The sequence below is a fragment of the Anopheles maculipalpis genome, chromosome 3RL (assembly GCF_943734695.1).
Source record: "Anopheles maculipalpis chromosome 3RL, idAnoMacuDA_375_x, whole genome shotgun sequence".
NCBI classification, from domain to species: Eukaryota; Metazoa; Arthropoda; class Insecta; order Diptera; family Culicidae; genus Anopheles; species Anopheles maculipalpis.
In genome coordinates, this window is record NC_064872.1 from 63,758,018 (window position 1) to 63,774,010 (window position 15,993).

The following is a 15,993-nucleotide window of genomic DNA, read 5'->3' on the forward strand; positions in this document are numbered from 1 at the left end:
TTTTCTTTGAACGACTCTATCCTCGCTACCTTCTACCTGGCATTCCCGAGCATACACCGATAGAGGAAAAAGCTTTTGTTTTGTGCTTGGTTTCTCGTTCGCAACTAGATACTAACTCTCCAGCATCGTCATCATCGTCGCCGTACGTCATGCGAGAACAGCAAAAGTTCAAACGAAACGATCGTAATTAATTTTCTGGCCCGTTGTTCCCGACCAGCAGGCCGTAGATAATCGTTTCTTACGTCCTTTTTTTTCGTTTGTCCCTCCGGTGACTCCCGTTTTATTGTGTGCATTGTCCTGCTGTGCCCTTTCTTTCCAGCACAAGCAACGATAAGAAGAAACTCGCTCCGGCACTTAGCATAAACTATGCCAGCTTAAACCCGACAGGCGCGCCGCCATGCAAGTAGAAAGTGTCACCGAAAAAAGCCAACAGGTCGGTCGGGGTTGTGCACAGAAAGTTTGGACAACTTTTCACGCGGGTCTAAACCACTCGGCTAAAGGTGCAACCGGGGGGTTTTTTTTTTGTCGTTGTGGATGCAAGAAACACAAGATACTCCTTACGGAGCATGGCTTCCCTTAACCAGCTGTAGATAGAGGATGTGCTTGCAAGACTTCGAAACCAACACAATGGCACACTCATGGTTGAGTTGATAAAAATGAAAAACTTGCTGGTAAACTCGAGTGTGGAATTTTCCAGCATCTTTGCTTATGGCTTCTCAGATTCTCGGTGCGCCGAAGATGCAAGGGAATGGATTCGGTTCTTATGCTGCAGTCACATTCTGTGGCCGTGCGAAAGATAAGAACCATTTCTAACAAGGTGATAACTTCTGGTAAGGATTCGGTTTTTGCACAAGTTTTCTGGCTAGCTGATGACACTCGGAAGTCAGGAACCCGCATCGCCTTAAAAACAGTTAAAAGATCAAATCGATTGGAAATGATGCAAAGTTGTTGAGGAAGTTTTTGAGATATCTCAATCATCAATCTGTTGTTCTACAAAATATACTCCCGATTCTGGATGAAAAGATGGCATACAATTGCCAAGCTTTGATTACTATTACAACCATTTATTTCAGAGAAATAAATTCAATTCACGTGACTCACATTTGCCAATATTAAACAAGACTCATGCATAGACGGGATTCAACGATTAGGGTATTAAATATGAGTTTAAAAACTTCTGCCAATCTGCGTAAAAAACAAAGGCATATAGGAAGAGTTCGCCTCATTTACCCATTATAATACTTATCTGCGAAACAATCGGGAAAACAGAAAAAAATGTCTCAAGCAGTCAATTCCTAAGAAAGAGTTATCCAGAAACTTCAAAGATACTTCTGTTGAAGTGCTGCTTCTTGACTTAATTTTGCCTGTAGGCCGCTATCACTGGCCTCAGTTCCGCTCTAAAAAATCTTCGCAAGTACAAATTGTGTAAACTTAGGTTGTCACTCCTCATCGATTTTATTAGCCGTCCGGAAGTTACTTCATAGAGACTCAAAAGGATCAAGAACCGCTGAATTTGAGTTCCTCATTATTGAACTTCTGAGGACGCTTCTTCTTCTCCTTGGTTTAACGACCGACTTGGTCACGTCGTCCTTTATCTTCTTCATGTTGGCCTGTTCTTTTAAAGAGCCCGTTATCGTGACATGGCCCGATCAACAATAGATCTCGAGGAAACTCGATCCCTGGCTGTAGCTTCCCATCCATGTAGGCACCCAATCTCCGACAGGTCACCCTTCACCTGATCCAGCCAACGAACTCGCGGTGCTCCCCGACGCCTCGTGTCGAACTGGAGGTCGCTGACGAATACCTTCTTGGCTTGTACAAGACTCGTGGCCATATAGGACCACCGGGCGAATCAGTGTGCGATATATCTCACATTTAGCGCGGTCTCGAAGTCACGTCGTCCATTGAGTCTCTTACTAAGACAGAACGGTCTTGTCTTGTCAGGTGAAGATCGGCAAGTCTGTCACCTCTACTACCGGGCCACACATTGTAGAGACATGTAAATAATGTATTTAAGAATCGTGATGCATATCAGCCACTTGGGTCACTCTTTCCTGGTAAATTGAAAAGATCCAAATAATATATGTAACTCCACGGTTTAAACAACTTATAAAAATTCTACTTCTTCTAAGGTCACGCTGGTCATTGCATTGGCTACTAAACTTGCCGTTATCACGTAGATGGATAACCTGCCGTTTGAAGACCTCCGTACTATTCTATTACAATTCTATTAATTTCCCCAAATTTCAAAAAAACCTAAGCACGCTTTACACGACTATCACTTTAAGCTTAGCGTCTTACTCACCGACTAATTAATATTTGTAAGGTCATCTTACCCATTATCACAGTCCGAATGACTAACTCGCGTCCAGCTCATATTCATTTGCACTGCGGCTGCTTCAGCACCACGCCACAGACGATACCCTCCAGTAGATATACTTTACTCCAAGTTCATAAAACGTCCGACGCTCACTAATGTTTATGTTACGATCGGATCTTTCCACTTACTCGCTTCTCTGCGAGGGCTCATACTTACCACGTCTCGACCACACTGAACGATGAAAATTGCTTAATTGATGACTAATGTCAACCGACGCTTACTTCGTGTTTACGAGCGTGTTTTAACACCTCTCCAGCTAATGCTGGCTCGTAAACTTATCCCTACTAGAGAAAATTAAAGCAAAAACAGTCAAAAAACACATCGAACAGTTGTGAAAGGTCGATCAAAAACTGTTAATATAAAATCTCGATTTTTCGCGATTGGAGTTTAATCTGTTTGATTAAATTGCACAAAAAAAACCCCTCTCACTGAATTAGCTTTCGCTTAATGGTTTTCTAGTCGATCGGGAGTAACATAAAAAGGCGTCTTCTTACTTTCCAAATTACAGCAAACTATCTCCAACCATTCCCGTAATTGAATTTTCCTTTGATAACATACAAAGACTTTCAGCTTTCGGTGGGTGTGGGTTTTATTTTTCTTCCTCTGTTTTTGCACAATTGCACAAATACCGTCTTTAGCTAACCATTTGTTCTTCATTCTTTTTTTTTTTGCAATTCCAATTACATCGACCATCGCCGGTATGTAATCTTTGCTACGGAACATCGGTAGTGGAACAACGGTTCGGAATCGAATCGGAACCAACGTTCGACCTCGTATCGTTTGCCTTTTTATTGCATTTCAATTACTGTGCAACGTTGTTACGTTCGTGCCGGGGGGGTTTTAGTTTGTTTGGGCAGTACTCTTTTGTTGCTTTTGAATATCGGTGTAGTTAAATGGTCATTAGAAATGGGAGGGGAAGGATTTTTGTTTGTGCTGATCCTCATTTTCGTTGGCGTAAAATAATCAGCTCCAATTTTTCGTGCAACCAAATTCAAGGATGATTGCGCATAGAATAGAATAAAAATTGCAATAAGAAGTAGTTGTGATTCGATTTTATCCGCATTTCATAGAACACGGTAAGGTTTTTGCAAAATTCGTAGAAACATGTCCTGGGAAAATTTCAAAAACTTTGCCAAATATTTTTTGACAAATGTATAGAGAGAAGTAACATTTGCAAAGACAACTTCCTTTTCCCACTGAACAAACCAGAACGAATCAGGTTTCTATCAATTTCTACTAATCTTACCAGCACACACACACACACAAGCACAGTCTTTTCATTCAACAAACTTAATGCGTCGTTGTGCGTCACAAAGGCCTAGCTCTTTGCTTCCAAATCAGTATATCACTAGCCGTTTCAAAGCGGTTTTCCCCGCACTCTTGCTATCCTTTTTCGTTCCTTCCTGCAACCCTTAAACCTGATAAACAAACGTGGCCAAGAAACCATCAAACCCCGGCCCCTGGTAGAGGTGGTGGCCACAGTGATCTTCTCGAAGAAAGAGAGCTTACGGTGATGAGTTTAAATTGAAGTCATAGCTCATCATTCAATTATCCATCCGTCCGGATCGTCTCGCGATCTCGAGTGTTGCTGCCGGTCCGGTCAGTGTCTGTCGGTCGGTCTGTTGTGGTGAATCGCGTTCGGAATGCAACCTCGCTCCAGATCGCTGTCTTTGCAAACGCTAACCGGTGTGTGAGAGTCGCAAGGTGCAGTGTACCTCAGTGGCAGTCAGTGGTGCGATGCTGAGGAATCGCTTCTCGAAATGTGTGTGATAGCTACTGAATGTAGCTTATTCTGTTAAAAGTTTCTCTCAAAAGCATGGTGAAGCGTTAGAAAATTAAGCTAAATGTGAAAACAGATAAGAAGTGTTGAAAAATGAGTGAATCAGAATAAAAGTGCAGGGAATATAACAGAGGATAGCTGCTTATAGGAGGTGCTTTTAAAGCTAATCAATTCTAATGCGGATACCGCATCACATCACTCCAGCTAGAAGCTAGTCAACGGATTAGGCTCTAATAACGAACCAGTGATTTCAATCGTGAAAATGTATGCTTCTTAGTGTGTGATACCATCACTACCAAGGGACTGAGAAAAGTGAACCGGAAATGCTTTTCTGGTCCATTTTGCTGCGTACCCTGATATGAAAGTAAAGTTATAAACTGTTTTAACGGTTGTGCAAATGTGTCAAAAGCAATAAAAACCCAAAACAAAACAACAACAAATTGCTGCTCATCTGTGTCGTCTGTGTGGTACTCTTCACCGGCACAATAAGTGCAATAAAACCAGCGACGATTGTAGTGTGAGGCGGAAAATGCGGCCTCTTTGTCCAGTACCAGTTGAATGACCAGTTCTCACATCCCTTTTATCGCACAGACGACTGTGACGATTTAGTGTCATCCAGTTAATCAGTGACAGTGTGTGTCTGGAAATATTGCAAAGGATATGTGTGATAACCGTTCTCCACGCAACAACAGTGAAAAGAAGTTTTGTTTTTTTTTGTGTTCTGTTATATGTCATATAATTTAAATTACATAAAGAAAAACAAGCGTTTTTCTTATGCGAAAGAGTGTTACTAAAAGAAGTGTAAATATCTTTGCAGCGATCAGCAGTGAATACAATGTGACAAAGTATCGGCCAGCAAAAACAAAACAGTGAATGTTGAAGTGAAAAATTTGTGTACATATTGTCGTGTACGATCGAACGCTTCAGTTGCGCGGTGTCGGTATTATTCGTCCGCCCAAAACTTTTATCTAGGATTAAAGGTATTTTCGCAACTCATTTTTCTATCTCTCTCTCATTGAATTTATAAATAACAAATGTGCAAACAGGTTAAGGTGTGGAACAACATAAATAGAAGAAAGCTCTCAGCACAACAGAGTTCATTGCATGTTCGTTGCTGCTAGTGGTGTGCTATTTCAAAGCTCAATCGGGCATCTTCAGCCTGCATAGTTTGCTCGCAGATTGAGGCTCGAGCTGTGTCCCTAGAGAGCCAGATACCTGGAATTTCCAACTTCAGGCTATAACTAGCATAGCAACCATCCTCTTTCCTACGTTTTTTCCCCTCCGGTTGCCCGTGATATCCTGTTGGCAATATCAAAAGCGATTTTTTTTCCTACGTTTGTTTGCTGGAAACAACGATACAAATCCTTAAATGTGCATTGTGTCCTGTGATTGTCTTCCTTCTTTTTTAGAAACATTCAAGTAATTGAGCATCATTTTTTTATTTAAATTAATTTAGTAGTTCTCTGGAGATGAACTACATCCTATTTTTTGTAGAAATCTTTTTCACAATAAACTATACATATTAGAATTTGTGTGCATCTTTACTGAAACTTCAAGGAATATTATAAATATTCAAATTGGTTTTTCATAAGTTTTTCTTTCGGCCTAGCTGACATGAAGATGTGTAATGCTTGTAAAGTGTAAATTGACCTTTTTATGGTCATATTAGCACAGAGTAATTGGGGTGGCCCGGTGGTGTAGGCGATATTGGCAGCGAGTCTTCTAATGGCACGACCGGGGTTCAAATCACATCCCGATCGATCCACAGTAATTTGAGGACTTTTTATTCCACTACGTGGTATCAGTTAGTCTAGTAGCAATTATTCGATGGCCGTCGGGATCTTACCAGGTCGTTAAGCCAAAGAGAATTGATGATGATGAATAGATGATAGATGATCTAATAGAGCTAGATGATCATCCTAACTAGCATTACACAATAGCAAAAATTCACAAAATTCGCTCTACGTTCCTGGCGAACTTCCCTTAGATTATGACGGCCGCGGATTTTACTCCGCGATCATCCTGTACAGGAGGAGTTACAGGTGAGAACTCTTCCATAAAATAAATTTCTTTTCTTGAGGAACGCCCTATGCGTTTTGGTTCGTTTGATCCATTCTGCTTGTGTCGTGAGTTTTATTTTGTGTGTCACCGCTTCGAGCCCAATTCGACCAAGAGAAAGAATAATTAGTCCTCAATACTGCGGAACAATCCAGATGAGAATCTATAACTTAGAATGCCGTTTGAAGACCGGGACTGCTATCTTCTCGACGGAATGGGTTTAAATTCCATCCGAACCGTTCTATAGTGAGGACGGATTATACATGATATCAGCAAGACTGGCAAACCGTTACAAATGGCCGGCGTGAACTAGTTCCTACTTTTAAGAGAAAAAAATTTCAAAACACTACCAATAACCTACCTGTCTAAAGAGGAAAGTACAATAATTGATGCATTTTAAAAAAGAAAACACTTAACAATATAACTTAACTGCTCTCTCTTTCATCGCTACACAAAATAACGTTGCCTGAATACCTGAAGCTTTCATCCTGATATCAGATATCCACAATTTATCCATATCACGATTAAGTAGCTTTGTAATCAAACGCAAATCAACAGAAAACACGCAAAACAGTGCACACCGTGCCTTCCTGACGGTCACATACGTTAATATGCATGATTAAGTTATGCGTGCGGGTTTACTGACTAAAGCCCTTTATTTTCCCGCGCGTATCATACGGACTTCAAGCAAACGACAAAGTGGACCGACCTGTGTGAAGTTTTGCTCACTAACCGATAAATCGGGATTTGTAGTAATTAGTGAAGCAGAGAAAGCTTTCCGAAATTTTAACCCCTCCGCACCATCCTTCGCACCAACCAGGTGACCACAAAAAGGGCTTCACCATGCGGACGCGCTAAAGATGAAGCCTTCCGGGAAAATGTATGAAAATGATACCAAACCCCGGACCGGAGTGCGTTTGGTGTTTCAGCACTTCGGCACGGGGACGCATCGCGGGTTGTTGCATTTGCGGAGTCCAGCTGTGGGTTTACAGGATAATATTTTAGAAATTAGAGGCACCGAACGCTTTCGACGAATACGCAGGATACGGGTTACCCGACAGTGTAATTATGCCGATTATACTGCTCGGTCCCGGACTTACACCGGAGGATTGGGGGCATAATTTATGAAATCCACGCAATACGGCCCACCGGGTGGAAGATTATCAATTTGTTTTGTACGAGCACTGGACGGATAGACCGCAGAGCCGATTCCGAAACCCGACCGTATTTCACCGGATATTTATCGGAATTAATTATTCAACGTGTTCGCGATGGATGGAATTCTATATCTCCGTGGGTCGTGGGCTTTCTGCTACCGGTTGAATGGTTGATCAGGCAAACAAATCCACACACTAGCACACGGATGGAAATGCATCCAAATGAGCAACACATGGTGACATGGTGTGCTTGTGGAACGTAAGTTCCGCTGAACGTGCCTTCGCGCGTTCGGGTCGCAAACAGACTCGTTTGGGGTTGTTTTTATCGCATTGCCAAAAACTACAAAGCTTTCCCGTAAAGCTCCATACTTCAACGAACCGATTTGAATTACCGATAATCATATCAATTATGCGCAAGTGTGTGGCGGTGAATTGTAAATATTTGCCGCCGGTAAAGGAGAGCCAGATTTGGGGGCTTTTGTTGTGGATGAGAAAAAAAAACCCGGTGATACTGTTTAGAACTTAATTGCGGGGGTAATGTAGTCGATTGAATTAGCTTATCGGTAGCCTAAATAAAATGGGTTTGAATGGAACAAAACGAGGGCATTGGATACGATACGGTGAATTTCTTTCAAGCTTATTTAAAGGGCAATAATTTGTCCAGAAAGTTAATTGAAAGTTGTTATTGTATTTTATCCTTTGTTGTTTCGCATAGTTCTTTCCATACTTGAAAGGGCATCCCGGTGGTGCAGCCGACAGCGGCACCAGTCTTCCTACGACAGGTCCGGGGTTCCAATCACATCTGGACCGTCCCCCCGTAGTGAGGACTGACTATCCAACTACGGGTATCGGCAAGTCTAGTAAGCCATTTATTTCGATGGCCGGCGTGACTTTAGAGGTCGTTAAGCCAAGAAGAAGAAGAAGATTTGTTTCTAGTAAATGTCTCTTAAGTAGGTCTTGCCCTGCAATTTCTGGCTTTCCTTGACTACATTCAGTCATATCTGGATAATCAATGTTGCGTACAGGGAAATCATCCAGACGAGATTCGATACCCGCACTTGTGTAGTCATCGATGCTTTTTATCGAATTATTCTTAATATTTTATTAGTTTCACGAAGACTGAGAAGTCAATGACTTTTGAAAAGATCGCCTCACGAGTTGCCATGTGGTTAAGAAGAAGTTATCGGACGGGTCATCGCGGCGAGAACGGAACAACGTGATTGTCAGCTGAACGAATAAATATCTTTCTTTTATTTGACTGTCCAGGCAGTTTAGAGATTCTGGATGAGAATATTCCTTACTGGAACGTTGGAGACATCGAGGCATTGCTATTGGTAGGGAAACTAACGATGCTCATCGGCGGAACAAGTCGGCCACGCGACTTTATATATGGAGAAGGAAGGAAGGCAAGTTAGAGGATTAAGGCCTTACCTTGGGTCACTCAAATCTTTAGAAAGAATTGAACGCAAGGTTTAGCTTGTTGCACCTTCTCTCTACACAGCTCCCCATTGACTGAGAAGACAACTTTATTCCAATTCTTACAACAGATATTGTTCGTTTTTTGTAACCTAAAAATGTTCCTTATGTGGTATTCCTTCTTGTTATTTTGTTCAAAGATAATTACGTATGCTTAAAATGAGTCGCGGTGCGATCGATTGCTGAGTCTGCTTAAAATGTGTTGGATATTATTTTGAATTTGTTCGATCCGCTTACTATTGTTGAATATACGTGAAGTCAGTCGTTTTGTGTTGTTACTTGCTGATCATTATTTGTACCCATGTAAAGATCGGTGTCAAGATGTTTTGAAATAATATTATATGGCATTGCGCTGTTCAATGTGAATTGGTTCAAATAGCTAAATGAGCATTTCTTGCGTTCTTGACTAATGCAGATTATTTGTTAAATTGGTGAATTTATACTCTAGTGAGATGTTTAGCAGATATGCTACACTAATAAGACACTATTAAACCAATTTTCCACCTTTTTTTAATTATTTGAAGGTGAAACAATCCAGTTGTCTCGTGGGCCGAGTACTATAAATTCTGTTAGATCAGCTAGTAGCTAGTGATCTCTTGGGAATGTATCTTGTAGCATGTTTCAAGCTGATTTTTTTGGAGTTGGTTCATTTCATTCTCGAATTTTCAAGTATTATATAAAAGCCTTTTAGACGGTTCTATGATGGGTTGAACTTGTTGGCCCTGTAATTTATTTTTGTATGAATTATCGAGTGAAAAACGACTGTTATCCTCCCCTATCACAGCTTAGAATATAGTCATATAAAATCTTGAAATTTAAAAACGAGCTAAAATGTATAAAAGCATGCTCGAAATCTTTCGGTCTTACAAAAAGACTACAATAAAAAAAGACTCTGTAAAGATCTGTAAAACACCTTTTGATAAAAATTGAATGAAAAATGTTAACAAACATTACCAACCAACACCGGAAGGAATGGGGCGATTTTTCTTCCCTACAAACAACCCCATAAAAACTGTCCCCTAGAAAATCTTACAACCAATTTATTACGATCACGTCCACCAACGCAAGCTTGTGAAAAGTTTCCACTTTTACGCACCAGCTGGTACGTTGGATGAGAAGGATTTTTCAGCCCAAACAAACTACAGGCAACATTCTTCCCGGACAAGTCACGCAAACAACGTCTTCGTCTGCTTTCGACAAGACGATAGCTATGGTTGGTTTGAATCACGTTGGCAAAAATTCCGCAACCGATAGAAGACTGCTGAACAAAAATATATATATAGGAAAGAAATCGACAGCCATTTCGAGCGGAGGAGCGAAAGATCAAGCTACTGAAATTCATCATCCCGCGTCCGAAAGGGTTCATCGCGCGTTCCGGGCAGAAGCTTACCCACAGCAACCAATCCTCCCAGCAAAAGCAGAATGGAAGGAATAAATCAATTACAAATATTTATCTTTTCCGACCCACGGAGAGCGAGAGAGAGTTCACGGAGCATCAACAATGGGGTGTAAAAAAAAAATAATCACAACCTCTCCGATAGATAGACTTAAACTGATTTATCCCCCTCATTGCCAGCAGTGGCCCAGTCCGAACAGAATTCTACACAAACAGAAAAACAAAACAAACTAAAACAATGCAACACATGCGAAAGAAACATACCAAAGCAAGGGGAGTTCGCCAAAGCACTTGAGAAGTTTGGCATGTCCGATCCATGCGATGCTGGTATGTTGAGCTGTCCAGATTTGTGCTTCCTTTGGCCAAAATTTTCCTCGAATTTCACCTCGGATCGCCTTGTTCGGCACAAAAGCACGCACTTGCTGTTTGATTGTGTTGAATTGTCGTAATCCACCAGCGTCGGTGGCAAAAACCATCAGCGACTGAAGGGGAAATAGAGCTGTCAAAGCTGCTTCTTCTTTTTTGCAAAGGACCAAAAACCCCAGTCACAGCCCGGTCCTATCTTCAGTCCAGTCCACCATCTGGTGGACGTGGCGGTACGTTGGTCCGTCTGGCAGCACGTGGCTCTTTCAGTCAATTAGTGTGCTCGCTTTCACGGACAGGATCGATGTCAGTCGAGCGGAGAGATAAATAGAAATACAATACAATGGCAATGGCATTGTTCTCTCGCTGGCATATCACCGCATACGTGATGGGTTTATCGAATGTGTGCTTTCGAGCGCTAGCGCCTGAAAGTTTGATTTTGCGGGTGGTTCATTTTTTCCCGATTGCTATTATAGAGCAGACCAGCTAAAACCTGTCATTGGCCAGTTTGACAGTTGACAGGTTGGAATTTTCATTTCCGGTGGAAAATGCATTCCAGTCCATTCTTTGCATTTCACAAAACTGTTGAACGGTTCTAATTCATAAAGCTTTTTTCGTCTGTTTCTGAAAAGTATTAGGCTGAGCTTACTTTTTTTATTATCTTAGTTGAAGAATATCTAATAATGGCGGTCGAGTGTAAGCGGGCGACATCGGAACTGGTCTTCACACGACAGTACCGGAGTTCCAATCTCATCCGGAACGTTTCTCTCGTTGTGAGGCCTGACTATTCAACTACGCGATATCGAAAAGTAGGCCATTGGAAGGCTTGAAATCGTAGTTCATTATTGTCGTCCTTTTAATTGTGACATGAACCTGGTAAAATTTGAAGTTTTCTCTTCAGGAAGTTCGTATGCCCGAATCGTCCCACAAAACTACTAGGTTTAAACATAGGTTCAATTTCCCTTAACATCGTCAACAGGCATATAGCCAACTTCAAGTCCAGCTGCAAAGCTCACCGATATACCACCGTCTATCATTATGCTTCAATGCTCTGCTTAGTTTTGAACACTTTCTACTCACCAGCAATGATAAGCGAACGAAAAGTTATCTCCGAAATGCACTCGAACAGTATGGGACCGGTTGTGATTTATCGCTCACCAGAGTGTAAATATACGAAATATCAGTGCCGGCCATTCATTCCGTACTTCATAAGACGACCGGTCGAAAAGCGAACGTTCATGAGCAACCCAACACGCCAAGGAGTGCATTAGCGTTGCCGATTGAATGCAAAATGTATCCATCTGTCCATTGATAGGGCTTTTCGTACATTTCCTGACAGCCATATTACGATCAACTCGTGTCAACCGAGTGCCGAGACTCCATACACACACACAGTTCTAGCGGTGCATGAACTTCTATTTAATTTTCTTCCTCCATTCAGCCTCCAGATGATCTCTCGAGTGGAGGGGGGAGGGGGAGGGGTAGTCGGAAGCATAATCTCATCATCATCATCATCACTGCCAGCGTCGTTTCTAGCATTGTCCGGACAGGAATTGCATTCCGCTTTGTGCTGGGGGATTCCCGTACCCGACACGATGCGACATTAGACGTGTCACTTTCTATACACTCGAACCTTGCCTTGCACCAGTCAATCGACTGTCGGGGTCGGTACCGGATGCCTGCATAATCACATCATCCACCATCCATCCAGCAGACGTTAGTGTGTCTGGGAGTCATTTCAGAAGAATTTAGTGACACTCGCTCGCCACACTTCCAGTTGGTAACTTCCTTTTTGCAACACACAATCGCCCGCATTGCGGAACAGTAATGTAAAGAATACGAATACCATGGTAGCCATAAATTCTTCCATATTTCACCTTTAACTGAACCTTAAAATGTGACTCTACGGCAGCATGGTTGGCCGACCTCGTTGCTGGTGAATTTTATACAAACGCATCCTGAATTCTTGGGCACAACAATATGAAGCGAAAGGGAAAAGAGAGTTTCCATTCCCTAAACTGGTTGTGTTGTGTGTTGTGATGTCTTACCCCGAAACTCTAGAACCAGCAATGCTTTAGACTGGCCGCTTTGTTCAGTAAAAATCTCTACCATTCACTAGGCACGTAATAGTACCGAGCGTTTGAAATATGCTACCACTTGCATTCCGTCAGCTGACGTTTCTCGTCGGCCACACCACACAGGCGGAAGAGAAAAACTGTCCTCCAATAAAAAAAAACATCCCTTCCAGCACAACAAAAGCAAGCAAATATGAACCGGATCGTCGTGTGGTCAGAGCGGACAGAACGTGCCATCCATGTTGAAAATGGCTGTCCCATCCTCTCGACTGGCGGGACGTCCCGGCGAGCTGACACACACTGACTGACCGACCGACGCGTTGGGTTTTGGGCAGGATCCACACAGGATTTTTGCACGTAGGAGGTAAACAACGCATAACCTTTAGCCGTGGTGAGCAAAGCAAAGTGCAACATCAATGTTTGTGTGTGTTTGTGCAACTTCAGGTTTACCGTTTTCTAGGATAAAATGTATCACTTACAGTCGCTGCCAGGTTTCAAACTCTGTTCAGTCCGACATTTGGCGGTAATATAATAATTCAAGCATGATTCGTTTTCGTTGAGGTTACGTACGTTATTCGTTGAGCAATGCAGGAAATGCACTCTTACTCGACTAGTAGGAAGATATGCTTTTAATGCATGCACCATTCGCTTATCGAGAAGCTAAACGTAGTTGGAGAGCCTTTTGTTGCCTTATTCCAAGTATTTTGAGTGCTGCAATGAAAGCGATAGCTTGACGTACGATGCTGGATTTCATGTTGGATGATTTATTATGCACTCTGGGGAAGGGCTTGGGCCTGAGGGCCCAAGCCCAAGCCCCTGCACTCTGAGGGCTTGGGAAGGGAACAAAATAGCCGAAATTTGAATCATTGTTTTCTTGGCAGTGGCAATTTTTAGCTAATTAACTTCATGAGTACATTAATATACTCGAGTAAATTGGTTGGTAAGACAAGCAATACAAAATCTGTTAATTAACATTTCTGGTGTTTTACATGATTAGTTGAAAAAACTTTAAAATTCAATTTCCTGGATGATGGTACCTATGTACTGTGGACTCGTACAAAAAAGATCTGCAAGTGACCTCACTGACAGGAAGACATTGCCTACGATGGAGTCATTACAGCCAGGAGTCCTAATGCTGTGCAGTCACTTTTGAAGGATTTAGAAGGGCTGCAAGGCCTAGTCCTTCCACTTACCATGTCTTCTTCGTGGTATTCTTGGTTTAACAACCTATTAAGTCACACCAGCCATCGAATGGCTTACAAGAGTTGCCGATACCACGTAGTTGGATAGTAAGTCCTCACTACGGGGGGACGGGTTCGGATGGGATTTGAAGCCCGGTCCTACCGTGTGAAGATCGGCGTCACGGTCGGCTCTACCACCGGAGCCAAATATGAAACTCTCCATCGACATGACGCTACAACCGCTTTGGTTGTAGCGATTCTGCCACAGCAGATTCCGAAACCGCTCACAGTCCCGCGCCGTCGTCCGCCAATCCGTTATCCCGGCCTTGATTGGCGGATGATTCCACGGCATCCTCCCACCTCAATCTGGGCCTACCACTTCTCCTCTGTCCGTGTGGACGGCCTAAAAGGACTTTCTGAGTCGGGTCGTCCGGTAGCATGCGTATAACATGGTCAGCCCATCGGAGCCTGGCAAGCCTAATACGCTGCACGACGGTGAGGTCATACAGCTCGTCAGCTCGTCGTTGTAGCGGCTCCTCCATTGTCCTTCCACACATACGGGGCCAACGATCCTTTTGAGTCCTTGTCTCAGAGGCGTATGACTATAAAGGTACGATACACAGTCCCAGCATCGACCGTCGCAACAGCTTTTTTGAGGTGAAATGTTTCCTCAGGCTGTAAAATAACCGGCTGGCCGCCAGCATCCTAGCGCACAACTCCGTCTCTATGCTGTTTTCGGTGCTGACTTTTGACCCGAGATAGGTGAAGTTTTGAACGATTTCAAATTTGCGATTACCTATCAGTACATTACCCCAACGTAGTTCCGGTTTTCTTAGTAGGACCGCTGATGGTCCCACCATTAATTTGGTCTTTGCATCGTTAATCTGCAACCCGACGATATCTGCCCCCTGCTCGATTGATTGATCAGGGTTGACTTATAGAATATGGTTCCGGAAGTCTCCTCCTCTGAGTCACGGATGGCCCTCTCTAGCGCCAAATTGAACAGGAGACAGGCGAGCCCATCTCCCTGACGGAGGCCTTTGGTGGTAGCAAAGGCATGTGACGTTGGTCATGGTCATTCCCACAACCCTGATCAGTTTGGCCGGGATTCCAAAAAAGCTCATGGCCTCGTAAATTTTTACTCTGGCTATGCATATTCACATATTCATATTCGGCCTTGAAATCCATGAAGAGATGGTACGTGTTCAACTACTGTTTAGCCATCTTCTCCAAAATTTGCCGCTTGGTAAAGATCTGGTCAGTGGTAGATTTTCCATTTCGGAATCCTCTTTGATAGCTTCCAACTATCTGTTCAACGAATGGGACTAGCTTATCCTCAAGGATTAGGGAGAATATTTTGTAGGGAGTATTCAACACCGTGATGTCCCTGTAGTTGTTGCAGTTCAACATATCTCCCTTCTTGTATATGGGATAGATGATGCCGAGATTCCAATCACAAGCGATTCGCTATCCCATTCCTCAGTAACAAGTTGATGAACCTCATTATCTAGTAAGACACTCCCGTTTTTGACCAGTACTTCGGTTCCGGGTGCCTTTTTGTTCTTAAACGGATCTTTGCGTGTGTCTTCGATGTCAGGTGGCGACGGTACATCAGAACCGTGTGCTAGTGGAGCCTCTAGCTGTTCGTTGAACTGGTCGTTAAGTAGTTCAGAAAAGTAATGCGTTGTCGGAGCACTAAATTTGGGTACATATTGGTCAAAGAAAGGCCAAATCTATACACTACCACCTCTCAGAAAATCCTACCTGAAGTAAAATTTTGACATAAAGTTTTTGAACACATAACAATTTTACCTGTCACGCAACCTTTGAAGAGTAACAAAGTTTTTCTCCGATTGTTTTTCGACAAATTTCCTCAAACTTAATTCCCTGTTGAGTCCTAAACAACTTTCATTTTGAAAGAGTAGAGCTCTTGGTGCAAATTATTCCTAAATAAAAAATGATTTTTTTTCACCAAACTGTCCAGCAAAACATTTACCGGCACGGTACGGAACGAGTTGTAAATAGGAAAGTTTGAAAATCCACACGTAAGTCAAAACTTCTGACTGACCCCGTTCCTTATCTTATCGCTACAAACACGTTCACGCTCCCGTGCCGCAGTCGCCATAA

At 42.7% G+C, this 15,993-nt stretch overlaps 2 protein-coding genes across 2 annotated transcripts in view; one reads left to right on the plus strand and one right to left on the minus strand.

Moving 5' to 3' along the window:
* The window catches only part of LOC126563129 (coatomer subunit zeta-1), a 558,371-nt gene that overhangs the window by 485,305 nt on the left and 57,073 nt on the right, over positions 1-15,993 (plus strand). The gene's annotated exons all lie outside the window — the stretch shown is intronic.
* The window catches only part of LOC126562623 (uncharacterized), a 228,752-nt gene continuing 218,146 nt past the window's right edge, over positions 5,388-15,993 (minus strand). The window contains exon 7 of the mRNA XM_050219177.1: positions 5,388-5,401. The gene's annotated coding sequence lies outside the window, so the exon portion shown is untranslated. The remainder of the gene's footprint in view (positions 5,402-15,993) is intronic.